Source organism: Hylobates moloch, unplaced genomic scaffold (genome assembly GCF_009828535.3).
Source record: "Hylobates moloch isolate HMO894 unplaced genomic scaffold, HMol_V3 SCAFFOLD_10, whole genome shotgun sequence".
NCBI classification, from domain to species: domain Eukaryota; kingdom Metazoa; phylum Chordata; class Mammalia; order Primates; family Hylobatidae; genus Hylobates; species Hylobates moloch.
The window spans coordinates 75,421,930-75,444,112 of record NW_026652285.1 but is presented as its reverse complement, the minus strand read 5'-3'; the positions used below and the strand labels follow the sequence as shown (position 1 = coordinate 75,444,112).

The following is a 22,183-nucleotide window of genomic DNA, read 5'->3' as shown; positions in this document are numbered from 1 at the left end:
AGCCTCCCGAGTAGCTGGGATTACAGGCATGCACCACCACGCCCGGCTAATTTTTGTATTTTTAGTAGAGACAGGGTTTTGCCATTTTGGCCAGGTTGGTATTGAACTCTTTACCTATGGTGATCAGCACTCCTTAGCCTCCCAAAACACTGAGATTACAGGCGTGAGCCACCACGCCCAGCTTGTAAACTACTTATTCCATGATTCCTGCCTTCTTCACACTTCTATTCTTTCTGTTTAATATAGTTTTTGAGAGAGAGTGTGCTTTGAAAAGCACACTTTCAAATAACTGATGCTTTACAAATAACTGATTGAAACATTTCTTTAAAATTATTTTTTAAAAAGTCATACAACCTCTAAATACAAAATGTTGAAGCTTATCTACTCCTCTCAGGCCATAGAAACTCCAACAGGCTTACAGTTCTAGTTAACCCCCAAATGTTAATAAGTAAAAGTAGCAAATGAATTCAAAAGGATTTCATAAATTCAATAAAGTATGTTTCAGATGTTTAATGAGTTACTTCAAATAAGAAGCTTTCGATTTAGTTGTCTTAGGTGGACAAAAATGATTGTCTACATTGGGGAATATCACAGAAGATGCTATTTGAAATAAAACATTCAGCACCCTCATTTGAAGTTAAGATGTCACTACAAATGACTTAAAGTATGTTATCAGTATGACCTAAAACCCTACATCTTTTTGCAAAATTAATATTTATTCATATTGACTAGGCATGGTGGTTCATGCCTGTACTCCCAGCACTTTGGGAGGCTGAGGTGGGAGGATCACTTGAGGTCAGGAGTTCGAGACCAGCCTAACCAACATGGTGAAACCCTGTCTCTACCAAAAATACAAAAATTAGCCGAGTGCGTTGGTGGGTGCTTGTAATCCCAGCTACTCAAGAGGCTGAGGCAGGAGAATCGCTTGAACCTGGGAGGCAGAGTTTGCAGTGATCTGAGATGGCACCACTGCACTCTAGCCTGGAAGACAGAGCAAGACTCCATCTCAAAAACAAACAAACAAACAAAAACACAAAAAAACACATATATATAATTCATATTAATATACAAAATAGCAGATGATACTTTTTACTTTGTTTTTCTTAAATTATTAATGAATATGTTGGTAGTTATGTAGAGAAATTCCTAACTTTAAAGCTGTTCACACCTTTAAAAGTACAATTAATAAGAATGCAAGAGAGAGAATATGGTTTGGAATCTCAGCCAAACGTTTAAAGTTTGTGTGATTTAGGGCAGTTCTATTACACTGTTGAATTCAGTCTGCTCATCTGGAAAACTGAAATGACAGTGGTTACCACAACATCAAGTAGGCTCAAGGAATAAACCAAGATAACTGATGTAAAGATCTAATTGGCATGACTGGAACATCAGTAATTGTTACTTTATTTTTGTCGTTGTTGTTAATGTTATATTTGTATTGTTAACTCAATTTAGAGGCACTCGGTAAATTCTGTTATTCCTAAAGTGTTGAAAAGATAAAGGAAACTCTAAAACAAAACATTTTAAAAGTATATATTTAGTTTTTTATTTTTCTTTTACATCCTACTTGGAAGACAATTCAATAATTATAGTGCTAAGCTAATTATGTAGATTAATCAGTAGTATTTGGCAGGCAGTGCATTTCTGAATAACAGCATGCCTCAGGTGGCCTTAAAGCATACCAAGCTGAAGGCTATCAGTTTTACCACCTGAGAAGTGTTCTAATTAACCAAAAATGCAGAACCTAAAGTGGCTGCTCCATTACTGCCAATGAGACTAACAGTTGGGTTCTTAGATTTATTAGCCTGCAAATTGCTGACTGTCAATTCTGAAGCACCAACTGTGCCCACTTTTTACAAGTCTTTTTTTTTCCCAATATTTATTTGAAATGTAAGTTCAGTTAATTATAAAAGAAAATATATTAAGTGGTAATAGAAATGCTTGGGCACCAGAATCAGAGTCATCCTTCCTGAAAATCCGCTGTATTTTTGCTTAGTGACCTTGGAAGAGTTAGTTAAAGCATGTTTCCCTACCTAGAAATTGGATAAGGATAATTTCTTTATATATTGTAGTGACGATTAGTAAAGATACACTTAATGTGCCTAGAATAGTTTTTACACATAATTATCAAGAATTTTTTTCTACTTTGTTTCTCATCCTTTATGATATACAGAGGCATTCAGTCAAATGAAGGGTCTCATGTTAGAGGACCGCATATGTTATTTCTATTTTATTAATTTAATTAGAGAATATGATTAGCCAAGCTGCAACAGTACAGTGTTATTTCTTCTGTGTAAAGTATAACTATATTTTCAAATTCCCATTTTTCTCTCAACTGTATCAACAGGTTTATGGCATTCTATTGAGGGCTAAAGAATTTATAGTGTTTAGCAGACAGGCCCTTGACTTTTGTAATAAAACTTGTATTTTATTGGGCAGACAAGATGAACAAATATTTCAAACTTCATATTGTATCTAAAATGTTTACAGTGATACAGTGATACCTTTCCTTCATTGTTATGTTCAATGATCCATACTATGAAACTATTTTAGAGAAAAGTATGCTTTAAAATATTTCCAAGTCTGTAACTAAATCCTATCCTTTGAATGGAAAGTAATGTTCATCTCTTTCTATGCTGTATTATTTGGAATAATGAATTCAGTTTTATGAAGTGATGCAAGTGTACTTGATGATCAGGAAAACGTGGAAATTATAGTATTGAGTATAATCTTCAGAGATAAGTGAAACGTGTGCACCTATGTTATGTACATGGTTACCACAGTAGCCATATAATACAATCAGGTTCTATAAAAAGACCAATAGCTCTATTGGAAAACAAAGTGTAATGTTCATTTGTTTTGTTTTCATGATGGGTTTTTCATGTTGTTTTTGTTATTTTTAAAGTGAATCTGTTAAAACTCCACTCCCAAGGTGGACTGGTATTGTAGAAATACAAAATGCATGCTTATTCTAGATTCCACTGTTTTATGTGATATAATTACTACTCGCTACATGTGGCCATTGGAGCACTAATACGTGGCTCCAGGGTGAGGAGTGCTGTTAGTTTAAAACACACATTCAATTTCAAATACTGAACATGAAAAAGAAGACTAAAATATCTCAAAAATAATTTTCTGTGTTGATTAATTATTGATCCTATATATTTTGGATCAAGCAAATTAAGTTATTAAAATGGATTTCACCTGTTTCTAGTTACATTTTTAGAAAAATTAAATTGTTTCTACATTTCTAGAGAATTAAAATTACATATTTGCCTCACGTTACATTCCACTTGCAAATATATATATATATATATATATTCTTATTCCTTATTTGCAAAGTTTGCACTTTGTGTATATCCCACAGGGGCTGAAAGCTGAGGTAGGTGGCTAGTGAAAAATATGACATTGTAATTCTATGTTGTCTCACAATTTCTTTCCATTCTAGAGGTTTGATTTGTGACACCTACCAGATAGCAAAATAAAAAACTGAATCTTTAAAGTCTGCAACATCTAGGGATAAAGCATACATTTTATGTATATAATATAATCAATGCTACAGTTCACATGCAGTTGTCTGAATAGAATATTTAAATTACTATCAGAAATGACCTAAGGATGTATTTCTTGACTGAATGAATCATTGTAGCACACAAAAAGGACAAGCCTGACATCCATCCTGATGAACTATATCAAACACTTGTAGATTAACACGTAAAATATCTAAACAGGCTCTGAGGAATGTACAGAAAAGGAAAGAATGCTGAAATTCAGAAATCACCAATAAAATATGCCTTAAAAAGGGAAGATCCTACTGAGTCAAATCATTGGAAGTAGACCTGACATAACTGCAAATCTGGGAGAAGACTCCAAAAGCATTGTCAGCATTGGAAATTGCTATGGCACCAACACTTTGTTTATGAAATTGACTTGAAAAATACAACCCCCGCACGCAAAACACATACGCAACACCCACACAGACCTACCCTCTGGACTCACACACAAACACAAAACTAGACATTCATTCTGCCTTTTCAGTATGATCTATATTCCAAGGTCACAATAAATGGATAAGGGAAAGAATATAAAATTCCAATTTACAAATTCCATGAAATGACAGAATAAGAATAATAACTACGGTTGGCTGTAAAAATAATCACAATTATCCAACATGTTCCTTTGTAATTATACTTCACAGACTTTCACATCAACAAGTGGAGTTTAATTTTCCACTCTGAATTCAACCTAGAGCTCACGTGGGTTTGCGTACTTTTCTTCTCACTTTTGGAACTCTACCACCACCATGTGAACAAACCCCTACAGTTTGAAGAGAGATCTCCTCCTAGAGCAGCCAGCTCTAGCCAGTCTGGCAGCTGAGCTCAAATACCTGAGCAAGCTCAGCTGTGATCAGTTTTGCCTATCTCTGTAGAACCATACAGCTGACCAAAGGCTCATGAACAATTATGAACGGTTATTGTATTAAGCCACTTGGTTTCGGGATAACTTGTTAAGCAGCAATAGATTACTAATTTAATAACCATTGTGAAACCTCCGGTGAGATAATGTATCTAGGAAATAATCAAATTATTCTGAATCCATGGATATATAATGAAAATGATGCAAGAAATAACTTTTGGGGTATAGGTAGGAATCGTGGGTCTATGTATTTAGATTCAAACATAAATAGTAATGGCCTAAAATATAAATTGGAGAGCATGGCAGTTGCTAAGCAATACTAAACAAATTGCAACTCACATGCACAAGGATTACTGTTCAGCAGCAAAAATGAACTACTAATACATGTAACAAGGTGGAAGCATGTCCGAAGCATTATACTGAGTAAAAGAAACCAGACACAAAAGACTGTGCACTATATTGTACATAAACTACATTCTGTAGAAGGGAAAACTACAGGGACATAAATCAGATCAATAGTTGCCAGATTCTGAAGGAAAGAAGAGAGGGTTAACTTCAAAAGAGCAAAAGAACATGTTATGTCACTTGAAATGTTCCATGCCTTGTTTTTTGGCACTGGATGCTTGAAAAATATTCAGTTGCTAAACGTATCAAAATATAGATTTAAGTAAATCCGATCTCAAACAACTAAACAATACAATATTGAAAGTTTCTTGCGGATTGTAATAAAATCATACAGACAAAAGAATAAGCACAAAATTTACCAAAATACCTACCTATGTAAAAGACAAAAGGAGAATGGAATTAGGGGAAATTGTGAATGGAAAGTTATTGGTTAACCCGGGTTTTTTAAGCTGGGTTGTTGGTAAATTATTTTGTTATCATTTTTATTATTCAAATTTTATGTGTTACATATAATAATTATGAATTATAATTCATGGAAATACAAAAAAAAGACAATGTCTGGGGTGTAGGTAAAACAGAAAAATATAGGAGCTATAACACCATACTAAGCTAAAATTCAGTAAGCCATGAGATAAACAAGATGGTCCAAAAAGTTAAAGTAAAATAGTAATAACAGTACACACCAACAAAAATAACTTAAAAAAATACTAAGTATTGACAATGATGAGGGATAGTGGATACACTTTTTTAAAATTGTAGTGAAAAACACACAGAATGAAATCTATCCTATTAGCAAATGTTTAAGTGTGCAGTACGGTAATGCTAACTATATGTGGATTTTGATAGAGTGAATCTCTAGAACATTTTCATCTTGTATGACTGAAACTCTGTACCCATTTAACAGACATCTCTATTTCCTCCTCCCTCTGTCCCCTGGAAACCACTATTCTACTTTCTGCTTCTACGAATTTGTCTACTTTAGACACCGCATATAAGTAGAATCATGCAGTATTTATCCTTCTGTGAGTGAATTATTTCACTTAACATAATGTTCTCAAGGTTCCTCAACTTTGTAGATATGAAAGGATTTCCTTCCCCTTTTTTAGAGAGGAATAGAATAATATTCTTTTGTACATATGGCATATTTTAAAAAATAAATTCATCTACCAATGAATATTAGGTTTTCTCTACTTCTTGGCTATTGTAAATAATGTTCCATTGAACACGGGAGTGCAAATATCTCTTCGGGATCCTATTTTTAATTATTTTGGATAAATACCCAGAAGTAGGATGCAGAATCATGTGGTAGTTCTATTTTTAATTCTTTTTGAGGAAACATACTGATTTCCATAGCAGCTGTACATTTTACATTTTACATTCCACCAGGAGACCCAATTTCTCCACATCTTGTCAAAAATGATTTTCTTTCTTTCCTCCCTTCCTTTCTTCTTTCCTTCATCCCTCTCCTTCCCTCCTTCCCTTTCTGCATGTTTTCTTTTTTTTTTAATGGACATCTAAACAGGTATGAGGTGATATCTCATTTTGATTTTGAATTGTATTTCTCTAGTGATTGGCGATGTTGAACATTTTTTCATATATATGTTGGTCATTTGTATGTGTTCATTACAGAAACGTCTATTCAAGTCCTCAGCTCATTTAAAAAATCCGTTTTTTTTTTTTTGCCACTAAATTGTAGGAGTTTTCTGCATGTTTTGAATAGCTCTTTAGTAGATATCTGAGATATATTATTTGCAAATATTTTCTCCCATTCTGTAGGTTGCATTTATACTCTGTGGATTGTTTACTTCTCTGTGCAGAAGCTTTTCAGTTTGACATGTTCCCATTTGTCTATTTTAGCTTTTGTGGCCTGTGCTTTTGATTTCATATCCAGGAAATCATTGCCAAGAACAATGTTACAAAGTTTTCCTCCTACGTTTTCTCCAGAAGTTTTATAGTTTCAGATTTTAAATTTAAATCTTCAAGCCATTTTGGGTTGATTTTATGTATTATCTTAGACTAGGGTCCAGTTACATTCATATGCATGTGGTTTTCCCAGCATCATTTGTAAAACAGACTCTCCTTTCCCTAATGTGTATTCTCAGCACCCTTGTCAAAGATCAGTTGAATATATATGCATGGGTTTATCTGTGAGCTCTCTATTCTGTTTCAAAGTTCTATATGTCTGTATTTAGGCCATAACCATACTGTTTTGATTTTGATAGCTTTATAGTATGTTTTGAAGTCAGGAAGTATGATGCCTCCAGTTTTGTTCCTCTTGTTTTGGCTCTTTGGGTTTTCTAATGGTTTCACAGGAATTAAAAATTTTTTTTTTCTGTTTAGAATTATATTTTCTGTACAAAAAAAGTATTTTCTATTTGAATGATGAAAAGCTTTTCTATTTTAATTGCCAAAATCTATTGGGATTTTGACATGGATTGCACTGAATCTGTAGATTGCTTTGAGTAGTATAGACATTTTAACAGTGTTAGGTAATCCAATCCATTAACTTGAGATTTATTTTCATTTATTTGGGTCTTTTAAATTTTCTTTCAGCAGTTTTCTAGTTTTCAGTGTAAATCTTTCACTTAATTAGTTAAGTGTATTCCTAAGTATATCATTTTTTTGATGACACAGTAAATGAAATTGTTTTCTAATTTCCCTTATAGAGGGATGATTGTTAGTATATAGAAATTCATCTAGCTTTTGGATGTTGATTATTTTAAGCTGAAACTGTGCTGAGCTTATTTATTAGTTGAACGTGTGTGTGTTGTAATCAATAAAGATTTTTATATATAAGATCATATTATCTGAAAACAGAGATAATTCTACTTCTTCCTTTCCCTTTCCATTTGAATGCCTTTCATTCCCTCTTCTTGCCTAATTGCTCTGGACAGGATTTCAGTACTGTGCTGAATAGTGCTCTGAGACAGGCAAGACAGAAATCCATTCTTCAGTCAGCTCTTTGCAAAGCTAGAATGCTGAATACACATTCTATGCTTCCCTTTTCTTCTTGAGGGTAAAACTGCCAAGTGATATCAGCCTCTTTCTACTGTATTTTGGGTCCTCTGGAGTAGCATCAAGATACCCAGATCTGTTTTTGTTCTCAGCAGTCTCCAGGCATCTAGAGTATGCCAGGCCCTATACATGGCCCAAGTCAGGCAACACAGAAACAAGTCCCTTAGGCAGCCTCCCCAAAAGCTATGCGTTTCGATGCATGCTCCAACTATTTCTCTCCCTAGAGTAAAGCCAGGAGTTGGGGATTTTTCTCCAACTCACTTCATTCTGAACCAGGGAGAGAAGCAATTGTTAGTAAATATTTAATAACTTAAACCATTGCTTTTGCTCTCAGTGATCTCAAATATGGTACAATTTTTTGTCAATGCTTAGATTCAGACAAGACAGAAAACAGTGCTTTGAGAGTCCCACAAAATCCTAAACATAGACACATTCTAGTCTTCTCTTTCCGTCTCTATGGAGAAGTTAAGAGGTGGGAAGTGTGATATCGATGACATCACCTGTGGTAGGGGGAGGGACTCTGGCAAATGAGAGCCATGAGTTTTCCTCCTACCTTTGGTACAGCTAGTTTTGCAAAAGCCTAGTGGTACAGGAACCTCTCATCTGGTTTCAAGATTTCTCACAAAGGAAATTGCTCCATGTATCATTTAATCAGTGTTGCCATGGGAAAATGAGGTCTAGGGCTTCCTATTCCACCACCTTGCTGACATCACCCCTGGAACTCTGACATGGTATTATTAGGAATTTAGATAGGTAATGGCTCATCTTTTAAAACAAACAAACAAACTTGTTAACGGTTAACACTTGTGAAATCTGTGATCCAGCAATTCCATTCTCAGACATAGACACAAAATAAATGTGTACATATGTGTAAAATGTTGACTGTTGGAACATCATTCACAAGTGTCTTAGAGTTAAAATAGCCCATAAACAACAGAATGTATACACAAACTCTGGAATTGTCAGAAAATGTAATTATATGTACTGCTGTACACTGTAAATTGATCTATCTTACAGACGTAATATCAAATGAAGATAAGCCTGATATTGTATGAATCCATTAGCATAAAATAGAAGTATAGGAGAAGTAAGTTTTTGGTAATAGAAACTGGAAGATTGGTTTCTTTGGAAAGATTGTATTGACTAGAAGGGAAACAAAGACAGCTCTGGTGCTGTATTTTTTGATCTAGGTGGTAAATATTCATCAATTGTGTACTTAGAATTTTCGCATTTTTGTGTGTATACATAATACTTAAATGAAGATAAATCTTAAAACATTTAAATTTATTTGCAATGGAGAAGAAACATCAAAAGTTTGCTGGTGGTCAACATTAAAACCTTTTAACTATAGAATCACCATTAAAGAATAATTATAATTATATTATAGAAGGCATTATGGACTAAATGTTTCCATTCACCCCCAAATTAATGTCAAAATTCTAATTTCAAAGTGATGATATTAGGAGGTGGGACCTTTGGGAGGTCATTATGACAGCAACAGGAGACAAACGAATGGCTAGGCAGATAAGGGTAGGTCCCCAGTGAAACCTGATCTTCAAGGTGAAGATGGTGTAAAGCCTGGCTACAAGTTCTGGGTAAATCCATGGACCAGACTGAGAACATGTCTTCCCCTTTGACGTGCTTTTCTCTGATGGATCCCCATCCTTCACCTGTATTATATACTGACCCTTTCCTAATTGGCTTTCTACATGCCGTGCCCACCTTTGAGTACTGTCTTTGCTTTAACCATTTTTGCATTCTAACAAACCAATCAGCATGCACTCCTCATTCTGAGTCCATACAAAGACCTGGACCTAGCCACATTGGGAGAGAAACCACTTGACTGCAAGGGTGCGGGATCCCACCCCTGCTTTCTGCTGAGAGCTGTTCCACAGCTTAATAAAAGTCTTCTCCACCCATACTCGCCCTTCAAATTGTCAGTGTATCCTCATTTTTTTTTTTTTTTTTTACCCCCTGCTTCATCCTCCTGAGTAGCTGGGATTACAGGCACAGGCCACCATGCCTGGCTAATGTTTGTATTTTTAGTAGAGATGGGGTTTCACCATGTTGGTCAGGCTGGTCTTGAACTCCTGACCTTGTGATCCGCCTGCCTCAGCCTCCCAAAGTGTTGGGATTACAGGTGTGAGCCACCACACCCGGCCATGTATCTTCATTCTTTTTGGACCCAGGACAAGAGTTCAGGAACTGCTGAACGTGGGAACAAGCTCTAACACAGGTGAACCAAGTGGGCAGGGCGTCTCCAGTGGCAGACCCAGGGCTGAGTGAGGCCTTGGTGGTAGGGGCATATTGCTGGCTGTGGAGATCCCTGGTTGACAAAGTGCCTGAGAAAACCCTGTGTCAATTAGATGATGAGGGTGAAGCCCTCTTTAACTGAATTAGTGCCCTTATAAGATGAGAACAGGTGAAAACTAGCTTGATGCCTCTCTCCTCTCTGGTATTTAAAGATATAATGAGAAGGCGACCATCTGTAAACCAAAATATTTATCAAGAACTCAAATGTGCCTACATCCTGACCTCAGATTTTTGGCCTCTGGAACTGTAAGAAATAAATGTGTGTCATTTAAGCCACTCAGTCTGTGGTATTTTGTTAAAGCAGGCTGAACTGACTCAGACAGAAAGTGGTTGCTTAATTTATTTGTTTTAATACAAACAACATCTAAGAATGTAATAAAACTGAAAAAGCACAGAAGGTGTGGTAGGATGAGGTGTTAGTGCTAATTTATGCATCTGAAGTAACAAAGTATCAATCAATACTGTCTAAAAATGAATGATCAAATAAAGGAAAAGTACAACACTTAAAAACATCAATGTCTCAAGATGTTTGTAGTTAAATTTCTTAAGTTTAAAGGAAAATTTTAAATTAGCATCCCCAGTTGTGAAGAAAACCCTTATTTGAAATGGAACGAATTCCCCTATTTCACCTGTCTTATTTCCACCTGTAAAATTCAATTATACTTAATAATAATTTTTACATCAAAAGTCGCATAGAGAGTATTGCCTCTTTAAAAAAAAGTCTATTTATTCCTCTCTCTGTATATAATATGGAGATTTCTTAGCGAATGTTCCTGTATTTATTGTCATTTTTTCACTCTTTTTAAATACATACCTATATACACATATATGTATATTAATTCACACATATGCACATATGTATATATTTAAATAAGTCATGAATACAATAATTTGCACAGGATTCTTTGGTAGACTTTTATTAGAACAGTGTTTGTCTTTAATTTTAAATTACTTTAGTTTTAGATAATAGGGTAGAACATCCTGTTAATGTATTTATGAATTGGGAGAAGAAGGCATCTCTATAATACATCATGGTATGGAGAGAATTCTCATCGTTGCCAGTAACCAAACACATATAATTCAGTATAATAATAATTTATACAGAACCTCTTCTCACCTACTTTCTTAATGATATTTCTGAAATCAAAGACATTGTTTTATAAACTCTCACACAGGATATCAGAATCTTCACATGATACGCTTTCTTCATGTTGTTCCTCTATTCATTGTCTGTTTGCTGAATTTCAAGCCTTTCTTCAAGACTCTTCTCCAATAAAAGTTACTCTCTGAAGCTTTTCCTAACTCCATCAGATGAATTAATCATTTTCTTCCTTTTACTCCCAAAAGGCATTGTACTCACCTCCTTGACTGTAATGAGATTTGTGTAATCTCTAGCAAATAGCAGGCCCTCAATAATGGTAATTACCTTTTGTATTTTGTGCAAGGGTACTTGTTTTCCATTACCTATACTACACATTGTTAAAAGGTCTTTCTCCCCTGCTCCTCTGTGACCTCTTAGTGTCAGTCTTTTTATGTCCATTGCTTAACCTAGCACATAGCTGGTTATTCAATAAGTGTTTGCTCAGAAGAAAAGGAAATGAATGACGAATTTACAGAGTGATGAAAGAAGAAATTTATAGAAAACAGATCACCTATATTAAATGACTCCATTTTTACAAGAAATCTGATAGATGAAAAAATGTTATGTTGAAGGGATTTTTGTAAGGATGTGAGCAACAATGCTTTCCCACTGAAAAAAAAAAAAAAAAAAAAGAAGAAGGTTACGATCTTTAAGAACATGGGGTAAAGCAATCTGCTGTTATTATTTCAATTCAATTTAATCCTGTTAAACTGAATTGATTGTCCATTCAGCATATTACATGTTGGTATCGTGCTATTTGTTAGAGTAGGCAGAGAGGCAGGCATGAGCAGGAGAGGGGAGCCACTGAGAAATGGGAGGTCTGGGGAATCTCACACCCCATCAACCAGCAGGAAACAGGCATGCTCAATATGAACAGAGGGGAGGGGAGGGAAATGCCTATGCAGGAAGGAATGCCTATTAAGATGTCCAGTAATTACTCACTCTGGAATTAACCTGTCAGAATGTAGCTACTTGCTGATAAGGAGGGCAAAGAAGAAATGCCAAAGATCTAGGCAAGCCTAATAAGTACAATTTAACCACTATACCGTCTTCCTGGAGTGGCAGTAATGAGCAACACTGCCGGAGGAAGGATTTGAATCCAGCACCAGCCTGCACATGCACAGCGGTAGTAAGGGCAAGTCTCACAAGCCTGGTGGGGGAGCTAGATGGGAACAAGGCGAAGACTTAAGACAGGAGTGGGTAAACTAACAAAGGAAAAAGGTGGAAGCTTAAGACAGAGGCGGGAATTTTTTAAAGTCCGACATAATAAAAACCCAATGCAGAACCCGCAAGTTGTTGGATCACTCCATTCAGCAGCCAGCTCTGCTTCATCTTTGCAGAGTGTACTGTCCTTTTAATGTACTGTCTCTGCTCGATATTCTTTTAGTAAATTCTCTTTTTAGCTACATCAGTCCCTTGGGAGAATGCTTTCTCCAAGTAAGACAAAGAACTGAGGATTCTTGCACTTCCCAGTAACAATATCTTCAAAGTTGAATAATTCATATGTTTTGAAATTACTTCTAGTTAGGAAAATAAGAGACATAAATAAAGGAAGCAAAAATCAAAAAAGATAATAAGAGTATATTATTTGTATCATTCTCTTCTGCTTATTGGAATACAGAAGTTGATCAAGGAATACAGAGAAAATTAGCCGTAGGCATTCCTTTTAACAATATTTTTCTATATCTTTTGCCATTCCTTAAGGAAAGTAGGACTAAAGAGATTACATTAATGGATGTTGTATACAAACACTTATTTGTTGTGTATATTTCTATATGTATGCGTGTCTATGTATGTGCGTATATCTGTACTTATCTACCTAAATATAACTATCTAGCTGTTTAAGGTTACTATTTGATAAACTTTGTGAATAAAGATATACATTTTTTTCAAGATAACATTTTTAGCATATTACATACATTTTATTTATTGTGTACAATGTTATTTGTTATGTACAATTAAACCATTAAATAGTGTGGATTTGTTATTCTCAACTAAACATTGTGTTGCTTCTATAAAGTAAGATAATCCTTTCAATTGTTGCTATCTTAATCACAGATTGTAAGTTCAAATGACACCCTGCTGTTAGGATCTAGGTGTCCAGAGAGGACAGATTAGGTACCAATAAATACTCTGTTTTCCTCGCTGACAGGGCCATGTGTTATTCAAATGATAGAGATAGGTAACTGAATTTAGGAAGCCAGGCTCACAAGAGGTATCAAATTTAGTTTGTTTCTTAAAAGTTTAAATCCTGAGGAAACATCTTTTCCTAATTTCCTTGTGCTGCAAATGAAAATGACTTATATCCATTTATTTGAATATGCAACATCTGCTCAGGTAAGAAATAAGTATTATTCCCTCTGCCCCAGATAGCTCCAACAAGAATGGGATGGAGTCTCACACAGGATCAGAAAGTGCAGGCCCTACAGCCATCTGATCAGAGCAGCTGAAACACTGCTTCCAATGCTACTGCTTTCAGATTCTTTGCTGTGCTTAGGAGTCTTCCCCAAAGCATCATGTAAATTAACCTACCTGAAGGCTATTCATTTGACTCTCCCCTCTGTTGTGTCTTCAGTGCCTTAACTCTCCAGGTATTTTATTCATGAACAGAAAGTGGATACATTTCCTGCTGGATCTTAAATGATAGATGAAGTCATTAGAGATAAAATAACCGTGTTAACCTACCCAGAAAAGTTTTAGTGTATGCCTGTCAATCTGTTGTAATTATTAATAATATCCTTTTTATGCTGCAAAGTATCTCAGTTTGAACAATAAATTATATGGTCACTGTATTTATAGATCTACTAGTGACTTCAGCACTTCTGAAATATGTTTTAAGAGGTAAGAGGCCTCAGTATGTCACTACTTAATTCAAAGGCATTCTTTTTGTTTTGTTTTGTTTCCCCTTTGGGACAGGGTCCTCTTTGTCACCCAGGCTGGAGTACAGTGCTGTGATCTCAGCTCACTGCAGCCAGAGACATCTTTTCTAGTCTATGTCCAAAGATTCCTACTCAAAACATGTCTATACATTGTTACCAAATTAGTATATCCTAATCAAATCTGATATGACATTCTCCTGCTTATAAGGATTAAAACCTTTCACAAAACCCATAGAATAAAAATTTAATTTTGTTCTTTGCATATGAGGATATAAATGATCTGAAAACTTCTTTTTTTTTTTTTTTTTGAGACGGAGTCTCCCTCTGTCGCCCAGGCTGGAGTGCAGTAGCGCAATCTCGGCTCACTGCAAGCTCTGCCTCCCGGGTTCACGCCATTCTCCTGCCTCAGCCTCTCCGAGTAGCTGGGACTACAGGCTCCCGCCACCACGCCCGGCTAATTTTTTGTATTTTTAGTAGAGACGGGGTTTCACCGTGGTCTTGATCTCCTGACCTCGTGATCCGCCCGCCTCGGCCTCCCGAAGTGCTGGGATTACAAGCGTGAGCCACCGTGCCGGGCCTGAAAACTTCTAAATGCTTCCGGCTCCATTCCTATACTTCCCTCACACATACACTGAACTCCAGACATGTTAAAATCTTGTGGTTTGTCAGTCATGACTCTTTCTCATGCTGCTGCGTTTTCTTCTCCTGCTGGTTCCTCTGTCTGGAATTGCCTTCAGTCTCTTTAAGTTCTTTCTGATTCTGATTCTTATTCTTTTTTTAATTTTTTTGAAACGGAGTCTCACTCTGTCCACACAGGCTGGAGTGCAGTGGTGTAATCTTGGCTCACTGCAACCTCCGCCTCCCGGGTTTAAGTGATTCCCGTGCCTCAGCCTTCCAGGTAGCTGGGATTACAGGTGCGTGCCACCACACCCGGCTAATTTGTGTGTGTGTGTGTTTTTTTAATAGAGACAGAGTTTCACCATGTTTGCCAGGCTGGTCACGAACTCCTGACCTCAGTAGATCTGCCGACCTTGGCCTCCCAAAGTGCTGGGATTACAGGCATGAGCCACCATGCCTGGCCTGATTCTTATTCTTTAAAACTTAATTCTAAAATCACGTTTTTTATTCCCAAGTCAAGCATCTCCAATTTAAAATAATGGCATCATGCACATATTTCGCAGTTGAAAACTTGTGATATGACTCAATTTAAAATTTATATTTTGTTTTTCACTCCAAACTGAATGACTTGAGAGACTGTATTATTTGTTGCTGACTTTTCCAGAACTCACCATAGTGTCTGACATATGGAGTGCTTAATAAATGGTTCCAAATATGAATAATTCCCTTTATTTCCAATTATTAATCACAGTGAGTTAACAAGGCAAAATATACAAATGATAGTTATCCATGCATAACCTGAGGGCTTTTTCTGTTTCAGTGGCTTTGGTTTAAAAAATAAAGAAATAAACAAAATAAAGCAAATATATAAACTAAGCAAAGTGGTTTATTTTTTAGCTACTCTTTTTGACAATGGTAATTTTTAGTTTATTATGTTTATTGTTAATCAATTCACAAAGTCTATCTGTTAAATAATTTTTGAATGCTAAATATGGATGAATAAGCTATCTTCATAATGTGTGGAACAAATGGATTTTTCCCTTTGATATCCACTCTATAATCAAAGAATGAAAAATGGACCGTTACTCACAAGAATTGCTAATAATGCAAATATCCTTGAAGTTAATCTTCAAGGAGAGAATATGAGCAGTTTGAAAATGAGAAAAGAACATCAATAGGAAACTCATAAAGTAATTGTTAAGTCCACAAAAATCATATAAAACTATGAACATCTTCACTTATTAATACAGAAAAGTAAATTATTAGAACTTCATATAGGTATCATTTTATTATCTATTAATTTGCAACATTAAAAATCAAAGGTGATAATATACTATCAAGTATGTGGCAAAACTGATGTAGAGTGTTGGTGGCAGGAAAAATTGGTACCTCTTGTGAAAATATTGTGGCAATGTACTTTAAAAAACATGAAACATTTAATAGTTTTTTTCTCATTAATTCTACCTTTGAAATGTATTTTAAAATGCAATATAACATGAAGCTTAAAATATGAATAAATATGCTCTTTGGGGTGTTATAAAGTCTACTGTATTGAAATATCTCTGTGGTAGGCTATTAATTGTGAAAAATCAATTTTATAGAATTGGAACAAACCCATTGCACTGTTAATTAGGACTATGTTAAGGTAATTTTGGGGATAAGGAGAGCTAGAAATATAGAACTAATAATTTACGTTTGTGTTTTATATGGTCATACCTTTTCAAAACATGTATTAGTTTTCTATTGCTACTGTAACAAATTACAACAAACTTTTTTTCATACGACACAAATTATTTCCATATGGCATCACCATCTTCCCCTGTTGCATGCAAAGTCCCCTTTTGATTACATTAGGTCTATCTGGATAATCCAGGATAATCTCTTTAAAACAGCTGATGAGCAATTTTAACTCCATCTGGGTAAAAATTAGCAAACTAGAAAATAAGGCACCTCTCAACTATAATACGCTATGAGAAAAACATATTTGTGCTGACATAGAATATAAATTAATGGAGAGCAGGGGTAGAAGGGACAGAGACCAGGACTTACTTAGTCCTGTCCAAAAAAAAAAAAAAAAATGTTTCTGAGAAAGCAATAGTTGAGGTGAAACCTGAAGGAACAGAAGTCTGCCCGGAGAGATCAAATGGAAATCCCACGCAGATAGAAGAAACAAGGGAATCGAATGTTCAATGGCTTGATTTAAGAGAGTGTGTAATGGCCCATTAATCAATTAGGGTATAGTTTGGCAGAAATATAAGCAGTCCTACCCCCAACTGATCACTGAAGTCTGTGGCTCAGTGACTAGTTCGAGAGAATAGTTATAGCCTTTGTGATGGCTAGTTTTATACATCAACTTGACTGGCTGTAGTGCACAGATTAAACATTATTTCTGTGTGTATCTATGGGAGCGTTTCTGGATGAGATGAGCATTTGAATCTCTGAACTCAGTAGTTTTCCCTCCCCAATCCATCCAGGGCCTGAATACAACAAAAGGCAGCTGAAGCAGGAAGTTATCCCTTTTTACTTCCTATCTGCCTGTTTAAGCTGGGACAACTCACTTTATCTTCTGCCCTTGTACTGATTCTGAATTACATCACCCTTCCTTGGTCTTCAGCCTTTAGACAGTAGATTGTTTAACAATTTCCCAGCCTCCACAATCTTGTGAGCCAATGCCTCATAATAAATAAATCTACTGGTTCTGCTTCTTTGGAGAACCTTGACTAATACAACCTTCTTATGATATTTCAATAGCTTACCTGTCAATGATTCCAGTTATGCAGGATTTTATTATATCTATTTTTACATATCATCTTGTACAATATTTTTCATGCCATGGTGATTGGCCCATCAGTAGTTCATAAAATCAATATAATTTGATAGCATACATTTAATAAAATAGAATATATTATAAAATGTTGTAAACTTTTTTTCTTAAAGTTTATGTTGGCTGGATATGTGTAAATGTATATGTACATATGTTTTTACCAGATCATGATGGGTAGGAGTCAAGGAAAACTTTCCCCTTGGGTCTCTGAAGGTTTGCCGAGAAGTCAGCTTTTATAAGAAAGATACATTGGATAAAAGACATACAAATGTATTTAATGTGGGTACACAGGGGACTCCAGAATGAAGACCCAAAGATACAGAAGATGTCCATTTTTATGCGTAGCTTCAACAAAGTATGAACAGCTATGTACAAATGACAGCCTGGCTAGAAAGGCCTGTCTGTCTAAATTACTCTCGACGTCTGAGCATGCATCCCTTCCTTCTCGTTGTGGGGAAGGACTCCCTTTGGAATTGGGGCCTTATGACTTACAGTCAAACAAGGTGGGTCAGATAATTTCTTTATGACCAATTTTTACGATGAAAGGTAGAGGGAGAATTGAAATAACATTCTTCTGGCTTTATGACTGGCTTTGGGGAAATGTGCATTCTGGTTTCTATGACCTGCCTTGAGGAAGAGAGGTTCTAGTTTCTATGGCTGGCCTCAGGAGAAAACGGAACTCAAGAGACAAGAGAATAGAAGGTCAGAGAAAAACTTCTGCTTCTGAACCAGCTTCTGAAGCCTTCATTTTGGGATATTATTATCTGAGCCCCCAAATTCCCTGGTATAAAACTTCCCCAAGAAGTTTTACAGTCCAGGAAATGGGTTGGTGGATTGTCTTATATGCTATTGAACCAGTCTCTCAGTCTTAATAACAGGCCAGTCCAGTTAAACAATTACTAGTTGTGTCTCATTTCAGGCAGTGGTGTTTCAGATGGGCTTCCACCAAAGTCAGGCCTCTTTGTGATTTGAATAATCAGATATATAGTGAAGCATTTCTATGGAAACAAAATAAAAATAAAGTTTAATGGGTAGAACAAACTGTAAACTCAGTTTTTTCATTTAGAAGGCAGCCCAATCAAGATTTTTAGACGTTGGGCTTGAAGAACCTTCAGATGAAGTGACAGCAGATAGTGGCAATCTGACAGATTTGTCCTGGTCTACAGTTTGCATCAGGTCTGTAGTGAACTTTCTGAGTATTCTAGACATCAACAGCCATGAAGGATGTTCATGTATTAAGTTGCTATGGTGATTTTTTTCCAAAATTCATATCAAGTTGTCTAGATTCAGTTTGTGGGGCTGCAGAAAAAAAGTAGTTTTAATTTAAATGATTTTAAGTCAGAAAAATGGGGAGAAAATGGAAACATTAGCTCGGAGACTTGCAGCCAGAGAAGAAATCAGAATTAAGTCTAAATTGCAGGCAAATAATAAAAACTCAAAATTAATGAAGAAAGCTAGAATCTAATAACATATGTACTATAGTTTTATTTTGAGACATAATTTTTCTTTTTCCAGTTTCTCATTTCTATCAAAAACAAATCACAATAGGACCAATTTATTTGCAAAATAGATTTTAGTCTTAAAATCCTCATCCTGATTATTTGCATAAAGTGCAGCAAAAAGAGTGACTGGTCATATAAGCTTTTAAAAATTGGCTTTGCTCGAACTTTTGTAAGGAATTTCAGATTCGATTTTCAAAAGCCCCTTGAGGCTGGGAAGCCAAGCCAAAGAATTGCCATCAGACTGTCTATAAATACCTATATGAATTGGTTGAATTTCTGTTTTCTCAAGGTCCCAAAGTAACTTGAGGTTCCTGGTCCTGTCAGCAAGTGACATTCTTTACTCACCACAGGTCAGGAACCCTGTAAAGGAACCATGTATACAGGGTATCAGGCCAGTCTATCCAAGTGGCTTTTTATTGGTTCTATAAAGTCAACTTTAATTCCTCAAAGCAATCTGAGCCTATCTGAAAATACGTCATTCCATTTAAACCCTTGGTAAAAAGAACCAGTGTCTCCAATTGTGTCCAGTTATAAAAGAAAACAAATTTTTACTGAACATTTGCAAATAACTGTATTTCCACAATTATAAATACAAATAGTTTCCAAATACTGCATAAATCGAGGATATTGTTTTCTGTGCTTCAACAATGTAAAATAGTTTTATTATTTTTGGTCACTGTCAAAAGAAGTTTAAGAGCCATTGCTTTAGCATCTATATATGGACAATAGGGTAATTCTTCAGAGATTAACCTGAACTACATCGTATTGGCCTCGTGAAAATGATGGGCTTAGCTTTGTTCACATTGAAGGAATACATTTATAAGAAACTTAATGGATATTATCACTATGTTTAAGATGAAAACATTATGCTCATCATCGCACAATGAGTATGTCTCTGTATTATAGTCTGAAGGAGAAATTATTTATATGGTATCTGTAAAGAGGATAATTGCTACAGTTTTTAGTAACTTTTGATTGACATGATAGTCACAGAAATATTTTTTCCCCATGTGGCTTCTAGAAATCTTAGGACCAAATATTAAATAAATTGTTCCAGGTATATAAGATTTCATGGTATTTTGCCTTCTAAATTAATTTATGCCATCCATCTAATTTTTTTATTTGTACCACATTTTTGTTTCAGTTTTTTTACTATTTAAAATTTGTTTTTATCTTGTCATATTTTAATTTGTAAACTGCCTTAAATAGTTTTGAACATACTGCAACCAAAAGGCATAAAGATATGTGTTAAAGAAGAAATATACCTGTTTTCAATAATTTTCATGATCTACAAAAGTATCTGTTAGAGAAGAAAGTATTTTCTAACAAAGCAAACAGCCTTCAAGTTTCCAGTATTTAAGTCAACCATATAAACATAGTTCATCTTTTAACTGAGTAAAATATATTTATTATTTATTTATTTCAGAAAATAGGTGACTTGCCCCAGATACTATAACTAGTGAATTACTGAAGTTAGACTTAAACCAAACTGTTTTACAGTAGGTATGATGATTTATTGTTGTTTCTCAATGTGGGTAAGTATGTGTATGTTTAAATACTACTAAACAATTAAAAACTACTCCAAAATTAATCGGCATATTAGGAAAATAGTATTTGTGTGTGTATATATGTGTATATATGTATATATATAGTTGTGTATTTGTGTATATATCTATGTGTCCATACATACATGCACACATGCTTTTATCAAATATTATTGATTGACCATTTATTTTTGCTCTTGAAACTTAAAATTGCCTTTGTGATGTTGATATAGGCTTCTCATAACTATATATATATATCTTTTTAAATTTTTCTAACCTTTTTATTTCAAAATCAAGCAAAGAAGTTGCTGGCTTCTGCCTTCCTTTGTAGTGCCTCTAACAAAACATAGATCTAACAATGTCATTCTACTTCTTCTTATCAGAAGTCTTAAATATCTCATTATGCTCTGACTTTATGGTCTGTGCCTGTTGCATTACAGTTTCTTCTATTGCATGATTTAGTGATGCAAATAGCTATATATCTCTTCTGATTTCTCTTTTTGATTAGAAGGGACATTTTCACGATGAGTGTAAGTGATACATTAAAATACAAATATAGAACAAAGTTTTGTGCAGAGCATAGGTTGACACACTGGAATGTGTTACATTTATTTCTTTGTGACAGTTTTTTTTTTTTTAACCGGAGACAGAGTCTCACTGTTGTCACCCAGGCTGGAGCGCAACGGCACAATCTCGGCTCACTGCAACCTCTGCCTCCCGGGTTTCAGCAATTCTCCTGCCTCAGCCTCCCGAGTAACTGAGATTACAGACACCTGCCACCATGCCTGGCTAATTTTTGTATTTTTAGTAGAGACGGGGTTTCACCATGTTGGCCAGGCTTGTCTTGAACTCCTGACCTCAGGCGATCCACCTGCCTCGGGCTCCCAAAATGCTGGGATTACAGGCGTGAACCATCTTTAACACTGCTTTTGCATGTATTATTCTACATTGCTTCAGATACATTGCATAAAGGATGATTATAAGTTATTAATAAAATTAAGTCATTAGAGTTTCGTTTCAATATATAAAATATGTCCTACACTTAGAAGATTTCTGAATATGGAAAAATATCTGACATGGGGGAAGAGCAGTTTCCACTCAGAAGCTTCTTAAGCAGAGACTTAGATTGCCAGGACTGACAAATTTTTAATCGGGTAGTGTTTAATGGATGGAGTAGGACTGAGTGTTACTGACAAAGAAGTAAGACTACATTCTTGCCAAAATCTTGTCTATAAAACTTTTTATGACTTTATTTGTAGAGTTTTTTGGATTATTTTTCCATAAAATAATTAAATATAAATAATTGTTAGTTTTTGCAAGTGAACGCTTGTACTTGTCTTCAAATGGAGGAGAAATCAAATAACTAATAAATATTGTCTAGCTTAAAACAGGCAGAAAATATGTGCAAAAAATAAATATTACAACATAGTTATCTGCCAAGATTTCTAGAAGACCTTGTCACAATGGAAGTCATTTATTTATTTGTGTATCTCTAATTGAATTTAAGGAGTTCTTGTATAGTTAGC

General features: G+C 35.2%; 1 long non-coding RNA gene across 2 annotated transcripts in view; it reads left to right on the top strand.

The window, feature by feature from the left end:
• Window positions 1-22,183, top strand: part of LOC131384475 (uncharacterized) — a 123,059-nt gene that overhangs the window by 10,472 nt on the left and 90,404 nt on the right. Inside the window, exons 1-2 of one of the 2 annotated variants that reach the window (XR_009215364.1) lie at window positions 18,703-18,787; window positions 20,540-20,612. The exons of the other annotated variant lie outside the window; for it this stretch is intronic. This is a non-coding gene — a long non-coding RNA (uncharacterized LOC131384475). Of the gene's footprint in view, window positions 1-18,702; window positions 18,788-20,539; window positions 20,613-22,183 lie in introns of those variants that run through there. 2 annotated transcript variants of the gene reach the window in all.